Below are 18,076 nucleotides of genomic sequence, written 5' to 3' on the forward strand. Positions count from 1 at the left end.
CCCTTCTCGGCCGGGCACAAAAATCTAACTGAGGCTTGGAGGAGGGTCATAGGGGGAGGAGCCAGTGCACACCACCTGATCCTAAAGCTTTACTTTTTGTGCCCTGTCTCCTGCGGAGCCGCTATTCCCCATGGTCCTTTCAGGAACCCCAGCATCCACTAGGACGATAGAGAAATAAAGTTTCTCGTGGCCACTTACAGTATATGGAACCGCTTGTAAAGCACAATACACAAACAAATTCAGCTAAATATAAGTGTCTTCAACAAGTAGACTTACTAACTTTGGGGCTCATTTACATTTGGATGTAAATCATTTTTATGACACGCCTCTCAGAGGTAGCAGTACGTGCGCACTGATAGGTGTTACTTTCACATCTCCCTGAAATGCTTTTTCAAAAGTAGGCAAGTATGTGTTACATATGCCCCCCCTGCAAGTGCACATGGTTTTGCCCATTAGCTAACAAATTTGCTGCTGCGATCAGACTGCTTTGCATGGTTATAAAATCAAACATATCCAAAGAGGCATTAGCAGAGGACAGTGGCGGAACTACCGCCAGTGCAGGCAGTGCCTTGCACTGGGGCCCGCCACTGCCAAGGGGCCCAAAGCCAGCGCGGCATGTAATGAGTCAAACTGACACATTACATGCCGCTGTCCGGCCAAAGGCACCGCCCCCTCGCTTACCCCGTCACTAGGTATTGGTCTGAACTGGTTCCGTGCTGCCAGCGTCGCGGCGTCACTCGCTTGACCCCACGCCAGCCCGTCCCTGCTGCTGCCGCTGACTCCGAGGAGCTGAGCTGCTGAGCAGCGGCACAGCACATCCTGCCGCCACACTGATTAGGATGGAATCAGGGGCGGAAGTCAAGTCCGGGAGGCAACGGAGTCTGTTGCCTCCAGGCTCCAGCACTGAAGAGGGCAACTGGCTCCTCCACTGTCTCCCGACCATCAGCAGTGGCTGGGTAGGGGGCAGGGTGACATATTCCCCCCGGTTGGTACACTTTAGATGCAATCCGGCAGCGGCTGCAGCCAGGCTGACTGGGCTCTGCAGCCCCTCTCAGAGATGCGGGCAAGCAGATGTGATCGCTGCCCCCAGCCCGCTGCATCAAGTCATATTGCTAAACTGCCGGCCACTGCCATGAAATGCTGCCATAGCAGCTCACCAGCCCGTGCTGTCCCTGGCTCCGTTGCACGTGCTTGACCCCGGCTAGTTCTTCCGATTCCTGCTCCAAAAAGACACTTAGCATGCACAGAGGAGAGCAGAGCTGCTGCCTGCCGTGGAACCTCTCATCCTGGGACTAACAGCCACAATCATTCAAACAGGTAAAAAGTGCATGTCATGGTGATCTTTAGGTATTCAGTATGTGGAGGGGGGGTTGATAGGCATAAAGTATAGGTGATATGTTTTATGTAAATAAGGGGAGTAATAGGTATAGTATATAAGGGGTGTGGGGGGAGGGATGATAGGCATTATGTATACAAGGGGTGTGTGAATGCTTGGGATGATAGGCGTATATTTGGGGTGTGGGAGTCATAGGCATAAAGGCATAGAGGGAGTCTAGGGGTGATAGGTATAAAATGCATAAGTGGTGTTGGGTTGTGTGATGTGCACAAAAATCTGGACGCTGTCTGCCGTAATGTGTAATAAGGGGGATGCTGTCTGTTGTAATGTGTAATAAGGGGATGCTGTCTGCCGTAATGTGTAAAAAGGGGGATGCTGTCTGCCGTAATGTGTAAAAAGGGGGACGCTGTCTGCCGTAATGTGTAAAAAGGGGGACGCTGTCTGCCGTAATGTGTAAAAAGGGGACGCTGTCCGCCGTAATGTGTAAAAAGGGGGACGCTGTCTGCCGTAATGTGTAAAAAGGGGGACGCTCTCTGCCGTAATGTGTAAAAAGGGGACGCTGTCCGCCGTAATGTGTAAAAGGGGCTCTACCTGGTGTAGTGGTGCTACTGTGCGGCGTAATTTGAATAATGGAGACTACTGTGCACCGTTATATGAATTGGTATTATTTTGTGGCCCACCCCTTCCCCATGAAGCCACTCCCCTATATTTTTTGTGCGCGCCTAAGGCGCGCACTGCCCCTGTTTTACATAGGGGGGGGCTCCGATGCCGTTTCCTGCACACAGTGAAAAAATGTCTAGTTACACCACTGTTGCTAGGTATCCATTTCCCTGGCCCTGAGCTGGTCCCCCCTCACCAGATCCTCTCCAGGGGTGAGGGGGTGGACCTGGACGGGATGGGGGGGGGGGGGGGCAAAGCATTTTGTCGCACCTGGACCCACCGCTCGCTAGTTCCGCCACTGGCAGAGGAAGAAGTTCAATCTAATTGGATCGAAGAAAGCAGACCAGCTGTGCCATCATTTGGATATTGTGGTTCTGTTATTTATTATCATCCACCTAAACCCAGTTGTCATTACATAGTAAAAAAAAATGTAAACCTTAGCACCTTGGAAAGGATTTATTATTTTGTGGGTTGTGATCACCTCACCAGGTGCAGCACAAACTAAAAAGAAATTGCTGTGCTTGCCCTACTATTCTAATTTTAACTCCAATTTTAATTTTTAATATTAATTGTTTATTTGTTGCAACAATCTTTACGTGTATAAGAAAATATGTTTTATTCCATATCCAGTTACTAGCGCTGTATATATATCTTCTAACCGTGCCTCTCAGGGACTAACTATCCCTATAGTCAGCAGCTTAAAGGTTAAACATCTCGTCTCATTGGCGCCGGGCCCATTAATTTGGTAATCTTTTTTCTACAGCAGCACAAACTAAAACAGTACTGGGTAGTGCACACACAGGGGTAAATTTACTTAAGCTTCTTAAACAGAGAATTGGTGATGTTGCCTATAGTAACCAATCAGATGCTCACTATTATTTCTCTACTGACTTTTAGAAACTGATAGACAGCATCTGATTGGTTGCTATGAGCAACATCACCAATTCTCTGTTTTAGAAGCTTTGGTAAATTTACCCCACAGAGAGCATGCAAAGCATAATGAATGATTGTCCAATTTCCATCGGATCGAAACAAGAAATCATTCAAATCGTCAAATGTGTATGCACTATTGCATGCTCCTGCAGGTCGTCCGTCGCATCTTCAGATCAGTCACATATGCAGGTCAATTTGATGACCCCATGCATTTGTATGTGGCAGGGGAATGATATATTGTTTGGTTCTTCAACAGATCGTGCAGTGTGTATGGGCTGCATGATATATAATTCCATTGTAACTGCCATTGGTTGGGTACACATTAGGCGTATGTATGTTTAGATGTTGGGGACCAAGGAAAGCTAAATATCTGCTGCAGTCCCGCTATGGTATAACCAGGAAATACAAAATATTATTTCATAAATAGGCTTATATATATGAGATGGACACAGATCTTGCTTACGCAGAAAAATCTTAATACTCACATGCTGGGGGCCACCCAGCACAGTTTTCCGACCCCCCCCCCCTCCACACACACACACACACACACACACACACACCAACGCCACGTTGCTGCCCCCGCATGCACGTCGCCTGTCAATCACCATGCGATCACATCCCTTCTGGTATGCAATCACTTGGTAAAGGGTCTCACACGTACACTATGACCCGTGCATGTGCGCAGAACTATGGTCGCGCCGGCTGCATGCAAACGCAGCGGCTGCATCCATCTTTGGATAAGACCCTGAAGCCCCTGTCTATATCTGCAGATATTTTGGGCATTGAGTGTGCTGCAGCGTTGATGCCATAGTATGTCTGTGAACAACGTTGTTCACACACCTATCGGGTGTATACACCAGCCTTCCTGCTACCGATATATACCATACGTTCCATCAAATGGATAATATATTGCCCAGCGAGTACCCAGAATTACTTTCACCATACCTTCAAACCAGACCCATTCCAGGAGGGACAAAATGCTCTGTTCCTGTACTTTTCTCTTAATTCTGATTGCCATCACCAGTAAACTAGTTATTTGATGAGAAGTTGTTTCAAAACAGGTGACAGCAGTCAAACATTAAGAGGTAAGTCCAAGCGCAGAGCATTTTGTCCCTCCTGGAACGGGTCAGGTTGAGAGCTATGCTTTCACTACTGTTTAACCCCGCCCACATCAGAGAGTATAATGACATACAATTATATAGTTAGTTGTAGACAGAAGCCAAAACACGGCAAGCTCCGCCCACTCATGACACACCCACTGTCCCAGCCGTTCCGTTTGGCTGAGGCTGACACACGCTTTTGGCTGAGCCACCGCTGGGAGGTGGGTGTGTGTGCGCGCGTGCACGAGGCTCCTGTCAGTGTGCGTGCCCGTGTGCGTGAGAGTGCTCGTTCTCGTGACGTTGCCCCCCTCCCTCCCTGCCAGGCCTTCTCTGCGTCCCCGCGCTTCCGCCATGTTGTTGTGGTTGTGAGAAGGAAGGAAGAGCCCAGAGCCAGAAGTGACAGCAACCGACAACGGGGAGGGGGGGGAACGACAGCTGACACCGGGGACCTCATCCTACAGAGCTGCACGGTAACCAGGGTCCCCATAGAGCTTGTGTCATTACACCCAGCCCACTCTTTGTGTCATCATATATGCCCTTATTGTGAGTACATATGTGTTCCTGGGCGATCAGCTGCTACCTATATGTTTACATATATAGTAAGATACATCTATATGCACGGTGTGTGTGTTATAAAATAGTTGGCTTGGGGAAAAGAGCGTGTATCACGACCATTGAATGCTGTTGGCATGTATGAGCTGACCTATAACTTGCTGTACATAGTATATGTGGATAGTGCCAGATTCACAACATCCTGATGTTACCCTTCCTTTATTGCATCTATGTGGCGTATTGTAATTGCATGTTATGGGATCATCAGAGAAAATGAATTAAAAACATAATTTTTGCTGTATGATGTATCTTGGACTAATGACATGTGGTTTATTTCTGCATAAATCATCCCTTAAGGTAGTGTCATGTACTGCCAGCAATAACATTGCAATTACATTTTGACACATATGTTAATTTTATTTATTTTTTTGTTTCCCTTTTTTTGTTGTATTAAGCGATTGTCCTTTTGGCACTTATTTGTAAGATTATTGCTTGCACTTTGCAACAATGGCCCTTTCACCCTCCTGAGGAATTGGTGGTCACACTAATATGCATCAATAGCAGCCTGTTAAATGAATAAGTGCATTTCTAAAGGTGCACGCAACATTATGTTAACACAGATCAGCAGTGTTTTTATATATCTTTTCTTACTGTCATTTGACTTGCTGTTTGTTTAAGAAGAACGTATACGACCGCTTCGTATTGAATCGTGAAAATTCATCCAGTTGTATGTTTTGTTTATAAAATGACGCAAGTGCACACAGTATTAAAACTTTGGCAAATATTACAGTGCCATTAACTCCTTCAGTACTGGAGGTTTGCATCAGCTGCAGCCTCCTGGGGCATTTACAGGATGAATTGCTTCTGCATTAGTTGTGTTACACAGTATTCAGGGAATGGATGAAAGATAACATGTACTGTACAAGGTGTGTTGCAAGCTGTCAGAATGTAAACTTAGCGAAAGACTTCTGCAGCTGCTTTACGAAGATCAGCAGCAGTTCAGAGGTCTAAATGTAATGATCGCTGCACGGTTAGTCGGTTGCAGCATTATAAAAATAATAAATGCAATCAATCTGTAATGTTTACAATCACTTAAAGCTGATAAAAGTCCAGATGGGTCTTTTATTCCTCATTAAGCACATTAGAGCCAATACAAATTACTGACTAATTGTTGTATATAAGGCAGCACTTTAGAAAACATTGTTGACTATTAACCAACAATTTTTATGGGTACCCTAAATTTGAAGTGATGATTTCTTAATACTCCATAAAATTAATGTCTGGTACACCAATACCATATATATGTGTGTTAGAGGGGCAGCTGTATTAAGCCTGAAGAAGGGATAAGTGCAAGGTGATAACGCACCAGCCAATCAGCTCCTAACTGTCATTTTTCAAATCCGTAATGATTGGCTGGTGCATTATCACCTTGCGCTTATCACTGCTTTATCACTTCTTTATCCCTTTGCCAGGCTTAAGTGCCGTACTGATGGGGAGATTTTCCCTGAGATGTGTGCTGATTGGTCTAGCACAGATCGCTCAGCACACATCTCTCCCCCTGCTCAGCACAGCGCAATGTGTGATGAGCGAGGGGGCACGGACACGGGGGGATGCTCACTTCACCCAGCAGTGAAATGAGAAACCTGCTAGATTGTGCCTGAATGCAGGCCAATCTAGCACCGGTCATAGCGACGCGCGGGAGCATGCATTGCTGTCGCCAGCACCCCTACACACTGAGCAACGTTCCGCTAATTTCTAAGCAATCTAGTCAGATTGCTTAGAAATTAGCTGAACATTGCTCCGTGTGTACCCCTCTTTAATACATCTGCCCCATTATCTTAATAAAGAATGTAGTAGAATCACGAAATCTATATTATATTCTTTTGAAAATATGTGATAAAACTTTTTTTGGGGTGCAGTTATGTTTAACCATTTTATTAGATACATGAGTTCCAAAAGAGCTTCTTGACATGCGATATTGTAAATATGTTGCCATTTTCTGGATATTAATTCTGCTATCATAATATGTTTGAGTACAAAAGTAGGAATAGGTCCCTTTAATACTTAGCTATGTTAATTCAGTAATCAGTCATGTGATTAGGAGGTGAGACGCAAAATCCAAATTCCAGCAGCGTGAACCACAAACTCTCTGGCACGTCTCCTAACTGTGTCATACTCGGCAGAGAGTAACAATGAAATAAATACCTAATCTGTCAGGAATTTTCAGCCTGTCATTGAAAAATTCTTTTCACAACAGTTGGGTATTCCCATACCTGCATGTACACTAGCTACAGCCTTGTACATCATTTATTTATAAGTTGCAGTGTCGGACAGTCAGAGTTACAAATCCTACTGAATACAGCAAACAAGTACAGATGAAGGAGGTGCAGATAGAGAAGTTTACAGCTAAATGATTATCAGCCTTAATGGAAGAGACGAGAGTGGCAGACAACAGACACATAGACACATCTTGCAGAGATGCACCATTGAGCAATACCTTTCATAACTCCGGAATCCTGTATGGTGATTTGCAGCCCGATTCCTAAGAGATTGTGCAACAGTAGTCTTTAAGGTTATTTGCACTATTTAAGCTTAGACAAATTGCAGGTAGGAAGCCATCTTGCCTATTCATTTACTGCTGTCTCTGAATTTCTAGCAAACTTCTGTAGACCCCTTGGGGTGAACTTCTCGTACACAGACGGTATTATTTAATGCCAAGGTACATAGAGCAAATATATACAGTAATACTTGGCAACCAACCAGACATCAGGGTTTATCTGTTCAGCGTAGGCAGACTGATGAGAACTAATATCTGATTGCATGATCTGGCTTACAAGCATATACAGTATGTGTTCTACTTCTGCTGTCTAATGACTAATACCTAAAGTCTGCAGATTTCTGTGCAGTCATTGTCTACTTGATGTTATGCTTTCCTTTTGCTGGTATGTCTTTCAGAAATAATCACTGAGAACTTTCTAATGTCTCTATCGTGCAATTTTGCAAAATGTAAAGTTAGCCTAACTACAATGTAAAGCTGTTAACATGCCTAGGGGTGCTGTACTAAGCCATGGAGAGTGATAAAGTAACAGCCAAATGACAGAAGTGGTTTGGTACTTTATCCATCTCCAAGGCTTAGTGCATCTGCCCCATATAATTGTAAGAATACTTGATGAAACTAATCCCGTCTATCTTTATAAAAATGCCTTGGATATTATTTAAATGATCCTTTGTGTGTAGGATGTTGCTCCCGTGACACTGCACTCATGTGATACTTAAGTCTTTCACCTGAATGCTTGCAGACTTCATAGAGTTTGATGACACAGTTTCCATTAAGCATTCTCCTGTGTGTACATTGGCTGTTCACGGTCTCATTAATACCTGTAGAATGATGTTTTACAGGGTTCGCCCTGGACTCTGGGAATTTAGGGATTTTATAGGAAGCTCACTCATATTTTGGCATGTTTAGCATGCATGTGCTCTAGTACAGCAAGGTTCATTCTAGAGCAGGCATGTCCAAACTGCGGCCCTCCAGCTGTTGAGAAACTACACATCCCAGCATCATTCTTTGACAGCAAAACTGTGTCAGGGCATGCTGGGATATGTAGTTTCACAACAGCTGGAGGGCCGCAGTTTGGACATGCCTGTTCTAGAGCATTTAGCATTATGCAATATCTCTAAACAAGACGCATGGTTGTATACTAGTCGGGACAACAGCTGGCTAAATGCATACACACTAATTAACTTGGAATACACTATACAGTTTTAATGTACATTAATAACGTTTTCTGATCAGATATCTGTTTACCTGTCTACTAAATGTGTATACCTTAATTGCCCATCACACTTGGGAAAACTCCCAATGTGTGTAGTTCATGTTCTGACATGCACTTCTGTTCAAGCAGACATGGGGGTATATTCAATTGACGTCGAAAGCTGCCGTCTGTCGAAAAGACGTCAGTTTTCGACTTTTTTTTTTTTAGGTCGGAAGGGGTTCCAACCTATTCAATATATTCGACCAGTTGAGGAATTCGACTTGTCGAAAAGCACGTGGATCGGCGGTATAGCTGCTGATCCACGTGCTTGTGTCGAAAAGGCCCCCTTTTCGACCATCTCAGTCCGACATAAAAAAATGTCGGACTGAGATGTGGGACCCAGAGGACCAGAGGGGCGATAGCCGCAGGGAGACGGGGGACATCTGCAGGCATACAGGGGAGATCAGCGCTACAGCACAGCACTGCAGCAGGATGTCACACAGCCGCGCCGCTCACGGCAGCTTCCACCCGGCTCCAGCAAGTGAGGTTTACGTTTGCTGGGGCCGTGTGGACACTGCCGTGAGGTCGGGCGTCTGTGAGACATCCTCCTGCAACACTACTGTAGCGCTGATCTCCGGCGGCTGTCCCTGCTGGTCTCCCCGCGGCTCCCCCCCCCACCTCTCCTCCTCTGGGTCCCTCATCTCAATTCGACTTGAAAAAGTCGAATTGAGATGAGATTGCATAGGGGTTGTCGGATCCATTCCGACAAATGCATGTCGGAATGGATCCGACGCTAATTGAATATACCCCATGGTCTTTAAGCTGTAAATATTTTTACTGGGTAACCATATCTTTCACGGGTGTAGTACGGCTGACCGGCGGTCAGGAGACCGCCGGTCAGCTTACCGACGCCGGGATCCCGGCGGGGAGGGGCGAGTGCAGCAAGCCCCTTGCGGGCTCACTGCACTCGCCGCGCTGCGGGTTCGGTAGCGACCTGCGGTCACCACGGGTTCTATTCCCACTCTGGGAAATAGTCCCTGTTGGTCGGCATGCCGACCATTGGGATAGTGAGCCGTCGGGATGGTGGTGGAGGTCATGTGACTGTCGGTCAGCTGACCGCCGGTCACATGAATACCACCCATCTTTCACAGCCATATGTTTCACATCTCTCATGGAAATTTTCCAGTTCATTTCAATAGCCCATTGATTTCAAAAGGTGTTTCAAGTATGTTGGAACCTCACTGAGGCAAAGGTGAGAAGATCTGCTAGCAAATAATAAAAAATTAGACATTGGGCTCAATTCCAAACAATGCTAGTTGAATAGCTCCGGGAATTAGCTCCCGGGACTATTCAATACAGCGCAATGGTAAATCGGAGAATGCACGTTGTCCCGGACTAAACAGGGTGTTTTGTCGGGAGAACTTTCATTCTCCGGCTTGTGTCCGGTGCGATGCTGTTTCTTCCGTGATAAGGGACTACTGGCAATCCTGGGCAGTGGGTTTGTGGAATTGGAACCTCGTGACTGCCAACTTTGCCTCCTCAGTAGTTCAAGTGAAATGTTAAGTTTATTGACAAAACGTGTATTATACAAATCTAAAGGAATATATACCACTTTTTTAATCTAAAGGTAAATATTGAGATTTTTTTTAATCTTGCATGTTTTCTACATGTAGCGGAAACCATTGAAATTTATAGGAATGAATGTCCCATTGACTTATACAATACATTGTTAATTTTCATCCCTAGGACAGTGGTTCCCAAACTTTTTTGAGTCACGGCGCCCTAGAGTATCAGAATTTTTTTCACGGCATCCCTAGGCGAAAAGTTTCTTATTGAGAAATTCTTCAAAAATATATTAAATTAAGTAAATTGTCTTTATATGTCATCCTTGGGTTCAGTTATGTGATGAGGGACAGAATTCCATTCTGTTTGTCCACATATTTTATGACCGGAAGCCACAAGCACTGCTTCTGTCTATTGCATTGACCATAAATAAATTGAATTAGTTCTGGACCACCAACCCAGGGCTCCCCTGCACGTACCCTGCGACACCCCAGGATGCCACTGCATACAGTTTGAGAACCACTGCCCTAGTGGTTATTTATCTATTGAGTTCCCATATATATCAATGTATGCAAGCAGCGTTCAGATATCTGTGCCATAACACAAAGGCATGCAGACTGTAAATGGTTATGGGGACACAAAATAGAATGGGCTTTATTTTCACATGTCTTTGTAGGCACTGCACTTTTATTTTGATATTGCTGAATTTTCAGTTTTGTCTGGAATTAGCTTTTTCTTTTGTAGAAATCTGCATCATTATGGTATAATTTTTATTTTAGTCATCTCACTTTTTAGTACATAAAGGATATTGTACAATTTTGAGCATGGGACACATTTCTATACAATATGAGCGTCACAAAGAGTCTTAGGAACCAGCATGACCATTTAAGAAATCGTAACGTGTTAAGATGTTGAAATAAACACATTAAAGTTCTACCAAAAGGTATTCACTAGCAGTAAGCTTTTATAAGACCCTTTCTCCAGCAGGATGCACAGGTTATCCACAGGATAACAATGAATATGATGGAGCGTCAGCGGATTGGCACCAATCGATCAAAGCTTTCTGGCCTCCCAGGATGCAATGGGCCTGTCCATATATCCCCGCCCACTGGCTCAGGCAAATCAGTTTTTTGTTTGGTGCGGCAGGAGCCGGACCATGGTCAGAGGGCTGCAGTTTTTTAGCAGCCCTAAGCTTTCTTATTTTATTGTTATAGTCTTACTAATTATTGAGTGATCTTTCTAAACAGCGTCTTATACGTACCTTAGAAAGAGTCGCTCCAACAACTCTCCGCCGGGTCGCAACAAAGCTTACACACGAGTACAGTGCTGTTTCGGCAGGCGTCCGTGTCGGATATACTAGCAGGTCCAGCAGACATTACCAGGCTGTGGCCGGAGCATGGGGAGAAGGTAAGGCATCGATTCCGCTCAGCAGATGGAATACGGACACAGCCGCACTGTTTTGGGAGGAGACTACCAAACAGTAGCTGACGCGGCTGCCACCCTGGGTGCACCAGAGCTAGGCCTTAGGGATCATAGGCTCCAAGAATAGTATAAGATGTTGAAATAAACCCATAAAGTTCTACCAAAAGGTATTCACTAGCAGTAAGCTTTTATAAGACCATTTGAACACCTTTCTGTTACCTCTTTTGAAAAATTGAAGTCTGTTACGCCCCTTTCAGACTGCTAATGCCGAGTCTCGCGCAGGATTTGTACTTGTCTCCTTCCTGGGTGCGACTCTGCAAGACCCCCTTCAGACAGGCGGCCCGACCCAACAATATTCTGGGTTGGTGACGTCACTGCCGACGTGTGCGGAGATGGTGCTTGGAGAGGAGATGTTCTCCAAGCACCACTTCTTCTCTAGGCAGAGTCCCATCGACCTAGTTGACCCGTTCACACCACACTGCTTGCTGCCCTAGTTGAAATACCAGGTCGCTCGCCCACATAATTTCAACTTAACCCTTTCAGACTGCACTGCAACCCGGGTTGCTGCGCACTTATGTGCAATATCCTGGGGTTATTGCTGGGGGTATTAATAAAATGTTGACAATGCATTTTATCTCATCTCCTCCGTGGACTATATATTATAAATTGCCTAAGAAGTTGTGTGGTGAAGCGTTACTAGAAGGACTCTAGCCAATGATTAAAGTGGATCACCTATTAACACGTTTTGTGGGCTGATCTATTCTGGGTATGTCAAATTCTTAGTGACATATCTGAGACCTCAGGGATGTTGCTAATTCCTAATAAATTGATTGGGATTATTGTTCCGCCCACGGAATGGCTTGCTGCAGTTTTGTCTTTTTATGAGTAGTACTTGTGTGCATTCTCCATATATATTGGCTTTCTAGAAACACCTGCACATAGTGACGTGATGGAGGAGATGCATGCTGACTGCTTTCTAAGTTTGAACACTCCTCTACCATATCTTTGTATTTAGAATTTAATGATGGTGTGTTTTCTTGATATGAAATGAAGGTTCCTCTGTGTTCTGAATAGTTTGTTATTTTACAGACAGATCCTCAGGTCCATCATTTCCAGTGATGGAACATCAAGCTCCCTGTATGCCATTGGGGTCAGTTCTATTCAGCGACAGTTGAATAGCGCCGGGAGATAGCTCCCGCCACTATTCGATACAGCGCCAAGTGACACCAATTGTCGGGAATTCTTCTCTCACCCCCGAGGGATGAGAGAGGAAATCCGACAAAAGTGCGGCCGGCGCAAGGCTGATTCTGTCGGGAATCGGCATCGCGGCGGGGAGTTAAGTCGGAGAATGGCCGTTCTCCCGACAATTCAACCTGTTAAGTCGGCGAGAACGGGCCTTCGTCGACTTAACATGAGCTGAATTGAATAGCGCCGGGAGTTAACTCCCGGCACTATTCAACTGTCGCTGAATAGAATTGACCCCATTGAGAGCACTGAGTTGCGACCTCAGTAAGTAAGTGGAAAGGACATGTCTTGATGAGCCAGTTGTGGGCAGTAAATTTACTGATAGCATAAGGTAGAATGGGAAATAAGGTTGTAGTAAATTGATCTGTTAATGACGTACATATCTGATTCTAGTTAGCATTAAAGAATTACTACTTTCCATTTCTTGTGGCTGACTATTGAGCGGATTGAGACCTGTTATCATTGTGATGGGTATGAAGGATAATGGTTACTCTCTATACATATTGGCCACAACCTGATTTCTACTATGCAAAAGAAAAATGATAGTAGAAAGTTAAACTAAAAGCGACAAATCACTATATGTGATTAAAAGAATTTCTCTATCGTCCTAGTGGATGCTGGGGTTCCTGAAAGGACCATGGGGAATAGCGGCTCCGCAGGAGACAGGGCACAAAAAAGTAAAGCTTTAGGATCAGGTGGTGTGCACTGGCTCCTCCCCCTATGACCCTCCTCCAAGCCAGTTAGATTTTTGTGCCCGGCCGAGAAGGGTGCAATCTAGGTGGCTCTCCTAAAGAGCTGCTTAGGAAAGTTTAGCTTAGGTTTTTTATTTTACAGTGAGTCCTGCTGGCAACAGGATCACTGCAACGAGGGACTTAGGGGAGAAGAAGTGAACTCACCTGCGTGCAGGATGGATTGGCTTCTTGGCTACTGGACATCAGCTCCAGAGGGACGATCACAGGTACAGCCTGGATGGTCACCGGAGCCTTGCCGCCGGCCCCCTTGCAGATGCTGAAGTAAGAAGAGGTCCAGAATCGGCGGCAGAAGACTCCTCAGTCTTCTAAAGGTAGCGCACAGCACTGCAGCTGTGCGCCATTTTCCTCTCAGCACACTTCACACGGCAGTCACTGAGGGTGCAGGGCGCTGGGAGGGGGGCGCCCTGGGAGGCAAATGAATACCTATTTTGGCTAAAAATACCTCACATATAGCCTCCGGAGGCTATATGGAGATATTTAACCCCTGCCAGAATCCGTTAAGAGCGGGAGACGAGGCCGCCGAAAAAGGGGCGGGGCCTATCTCCTCAGCACACAGCGCCATTTTCCCTCACAGAAAGGCTGGAGGGAAGGCTCCCAGGCTCTCCCCTGCACTGCACTACAGAAACAGGGTTAAAACAGAGAGGGGGGGCACTAATTTGGCGATATGCTTATATATATATTAAGATGCTATAAGGGAAAACACTTATATAAGGTTGTCCCTATATAATTATAGCGTTTTTGGTGTGTGCTGGCAAACTCTCCCTCTGTCTCTCCAAAGGGCTAGTGGGTCCTGTCCTCTATCAGAGCATTCCCTGTGTGTGTGCTGTGTGTCGGTACGTGTGTGTCGACAGGTAGGAGGACGATGTTGGTGAGGAGGCGGAGCAATTGCCTGTAATGGTGATGTCACTCTCTAGGGAGTCGACACCGGAATGGATGGCTTATTTAGGAAATTACGTGATAATGTCAACACGCTGCAAGGTCGGTTGACGACATGAGACGGCCGACAAACAATTAGTACGGTCCAGACGTCTCAAAAACACCGTCAAGGGTTTTAAAACGCCCGTTTACTTTAGTCGGTCGACACAGACACAGACAGGGACACTGAATCCAGTGTCGACGGTGAATAAACAAACGTATTCCTTATTAGGGCCACACGTTAAAGGCAATGAAGGAGGTGTTACGTATTTCTGATACTACAAGTACCACAAAAGAGGGTATTATGTGGGATGTGAAAAAACTACCATAGTTTTTCCTGAATCAGATAAATTAAATAAAGTGTGTGATGATGCGTGGGTTCCCCCCGATAGAAAATTATGGGCGGTATACCCTTTCCCGCCAGAAGTTAGGGCGCGTTGGGAAACACCCCTTAAGGTGGATAAGGCGCTCACACGCTTATCAAAACAAGTGGCGGTACCGTCTATAGATAGGGCCGTCCTCAAGGACCAGCTGACAAGGCTGGAAAATATAATAAAAAGTATATACACACATACTGGTGTTATACTGCGGCCAGCGATCGCCTCAGCCTGGATGTGCAGAGCTAGGGTGGCTTGGTCGGATTCCCTGACTAAAAATATTGATACCCTTGACAGGGACAGTATTTTATTGACTATAGAGCATTTCTATATATGCGAGATGCACAGAGGGATATTTGCACTCTGGCATCATGAATAAACGCGATGTCCATAACTGCCAGAAGATGTTATGTACACGACAGTGGTCAGGTGATGCAGATTCCAAACGGCACAGTATGGCCGTATAAAGGAAGAGGACTTGTTTGGGGTCGGTCCATCGGACCTGGTGGTCACGGCAACTGCTGGAAAATCCACAGTTTTTTACCCTAAGTCACATCTCTGCAGAAAAAGACACCGTCTTTTCAGCCTCAGTCCTCTCGTCCCTATAAGATCATATCTGCCCAGGGATAGAGGAAAGGGAAGAAGACTGCAGCAGGCAGCCTATTCCCAGGAACAGAAGCGTTTCACCGCGTCTGACAAGTTCTCAGCATGGCGCTGAGACCGTACAGGACCCCTGGATCCTACAAGTAGTATCCCGGGGGTACAGATGGGAATGTCGAGACGTTTCCCCTTCGCAGGCTCCTGAAGTCTGCTTTACCAAGTCTCCCTCCGACAAGGAGGTAGTATGGGAAAAAATTCACAAGCTGTATTCCCAGCAGGTGACAATTAAATTACCCCTCCTACTACAGAAAAGGGGTATTATTCCACACTATATTGTGGTACTGAAGCCAGAGGGCTAGGTGAGACTTATTCTAAAAAAATTTTTTTGAACACTTACAAAGGTTCAAATTAAGATGAAGTCACTCAGAGCAGTGATAACGAACCAGGAAGAAGGGGACTATATAGTGTCCCGGGACATCAGGGATGCTTACCTCTATGTCCCAAATTTGCCCTTCTCACTAAGGGTACCTCAGGTTCGTGGTGCAGAACTGTCACTATCAGTTTCAGACGCTGCCGTTTGGATTGTCCACGGCACCCCGGGGTCTTTACCAAGGTAATGGCCGAATTGATGATTCTTCTTCGAAGAAAAGGCGTCTAAATTATCCCTTACTTGGACGATCTCCTGATAGGGGCATAGTCCAGGGAACAGTTGGAGGTCGGAGTAGCACTATCTCGGATACTGCTACAATCAGCACAGGTGGATTCTAAATATTCCAAAATCGCAGCTGATCCCGACGACACGTCTGCTGTGCCTAGGGATGATTCTGGACACAGTCCAGAAAAAGGTGTTTCTCCCGGAAGAGAAAGCCAGGGAGTTATCCGAGCAAGTCAGGAACCTCCTAAAAACAGTGCATCATTGCACAAGGGTCCTGGTAAAAATGGTGGCTTCCTACGAAGCAATTCCATTCGGCAGATTTCACGTAAGAACTTTTCAGTGGGATCTGCTGGACAAATGGTCCGGATCGCATCTTCAGATGCATCAGCGGATAACCCAATATCCAAGGACAAGGGTGTCTCTCCTGTGGTGGTTATAGAGAGCTCATCTTCTAGAGGGCCGCAGATTCGGCATTCAGGATTGGATGCTGGTAACCACGGAGCCCAGCCTGAGAGGCTGGGGAGCAGTCACACAAGGGAAAAATTTCCAGGGAGTGTGATCAAGTATGGAGACTTTTCTCCACATAAATATACTGGAGCTAAGGGTAAATTTATAATGCTCTAAGCTTAGCAAGACCTCTGCTTCAAGGTCAGCCGGTATTGATCCAGTGGGAAAAACATCACGGCAGTCGCCCACGTAAACAGACAGGGCGACACAAGAAGCAGGAGGGCAATGGCAGAAACTGCAAGGACTTTTCGCTGGGCGGAAAATCATGTGATAACACTGTCAGCAGTGTTTCATTCCGGGAATGGAAACTGGGAAGCAGACTTCCTTAGCACGACCTCCACCCGGGAGAGTGGAAACTTCATTGAGAAGTTTTTTTCCACATGATTGTAAACCGTTGGGAAATACCAAAGGTGGACATGATGGCGTCCCGTCTGAACAAAAAACGGGACAGGTATTGCGCCAGGTCAAGAGACCCTCAGGCAATAGATGTGGACGTTCTGGTAACACCGTGGGTGTACCAGTCGGTGTATGTGTTCCCTCCTCTGCTTCTCATACCTAAGGTGCTGAGAATTATAAGACGTAGAGGAGTAAGAACTATACTCATGGCTCCGGATTGGCCAAGGAGGACTTGGTACCCGGAACTTCAAGAGATGCTTACAGAGGTCTTATGGCCTCTGCCGCTAAGAAGGGACTTGCTTCAGCAAGTACCATGTCTGTTCCAAGACTTACCGCAGCTGCGTTTGTCGGCATGGAGATGGAAAGCCGGATCCTAAGGGAAAAAAGGCATTCCGGAAGAGGTCATTCCTACCCTGGTCAAAGCCAGAAAGGAGGTGACCGCACAACATTATCACCACATGTGGCGAAAATATGTTGCGTGGTGTGAGGCCAGGAAGGACCCACAAAGAAATTTCAACTCGGTCGTTTCCTGCATTTCCTGCAAACAGGAGTGTCTATGGGCCTCAAATTGGGGTCCATTAAGGTTCAAATTCGGCCCTGTAAATTTTCTTCCAGAAAGAATTGGCTTCAGTTCCTGAAGTCCAGAACTTTGTCAAGGGAGTATTGCATATACAAAACCCTTTTTTGTGCCTCCAGTGGCACTGTGGGATCTCAACGTAGTTCTGGGATTCCTCAAATCACATTGGTTTAAAACCAGTCAAATATGTGGATTTGAAGCATCTCACATAAAAAGTGACCATGCTCTTGGCCCTGGCCTGGACCAGGCGAGTGTCAAATTGGTGGTTTTTTCTCAAAAAAGCCCATATCTGTTTGTCCATTCGGACAGGGCAGAGCTGCGGACTCGTCCCCAGTTCTCTCCCTAAGGTGGTGTCAGTGTTTCACCTGAACCAGCTTATTGTGGTGCCTTGCACCTACTAGGGACTTGGAGGACTCCAAGTTGCTAGAAGTTGTCAGGGCCCTGAAAATATGTTCCAGGACAGCTGGAGTCAGAAAACCTGACTCGCTGTTTATACTGTATGCACCCAACAAGTTGGGTGCGCCTGCTTCTAAGCAGTCGATTGCTCGTTGGATTTGTAACACAATTCAACTTGCACATTCTGAGGCAGGCCTGCCACAGTCTAAATCGGTTAAGGCCCATTCCACAAGGAAGGTGGGCTCATCTTGGGCGGCTGCCCGAGAGGTCTCGGCATTACAACTCTGCCGAGCAGCTACGTGGTCAGGGGAGAACACGTTTGTAAATTTCTACAAATT

The 18,076-nt window shown here is 46.0% G+C and overlaps 1 protein-coding gene across 10 annotated transcripts in view; it reads left to right on the forward strand.

Moving 5' to 3' along the window:
• Positions 1 to 4,236: 4,236 nt before the first annotated feature.
• Positions 4,237 to 18,076, forward strand: part of MTMR3 (myotubularin related protein 3) — a 191,957-nt gene continuing 178,117 nt past the window's right edge. For 6 of the 10 annotated variants that reach the window (XM_063913368.1, XM_063913369.1, XM_063913370.1 and 3 more), the window contains exon 1: positions 4,238 to 4,572. The gene's annotated coding sequence lies outside the window, so the exon portion shown is untranslated. Of the gene's footprint in view, positions 4,573 to 18,076 lie in introns of all 10 variants that reach the window. The other 4 variants (XM_063913365.1, XM_063913367.1, XM_063913366.1 and 1 more) reach the window with 3 other exon arrangements.

This window comes from Pseudophryne corroboree, chromosome 1 (assembly GCF_028390025.1).
Source record: "Pseudophryne corroboree isolate aPseCor3 chromosome 1, aPseCor3.hap2, whole genome shotgun sequence".
Lineage (NCBI taxonomy): Eukaryota > Metazoa > Chordata > Amphibia > Anura > Myobatrachidae > Pseudophryne > Pseudophryne corroboree.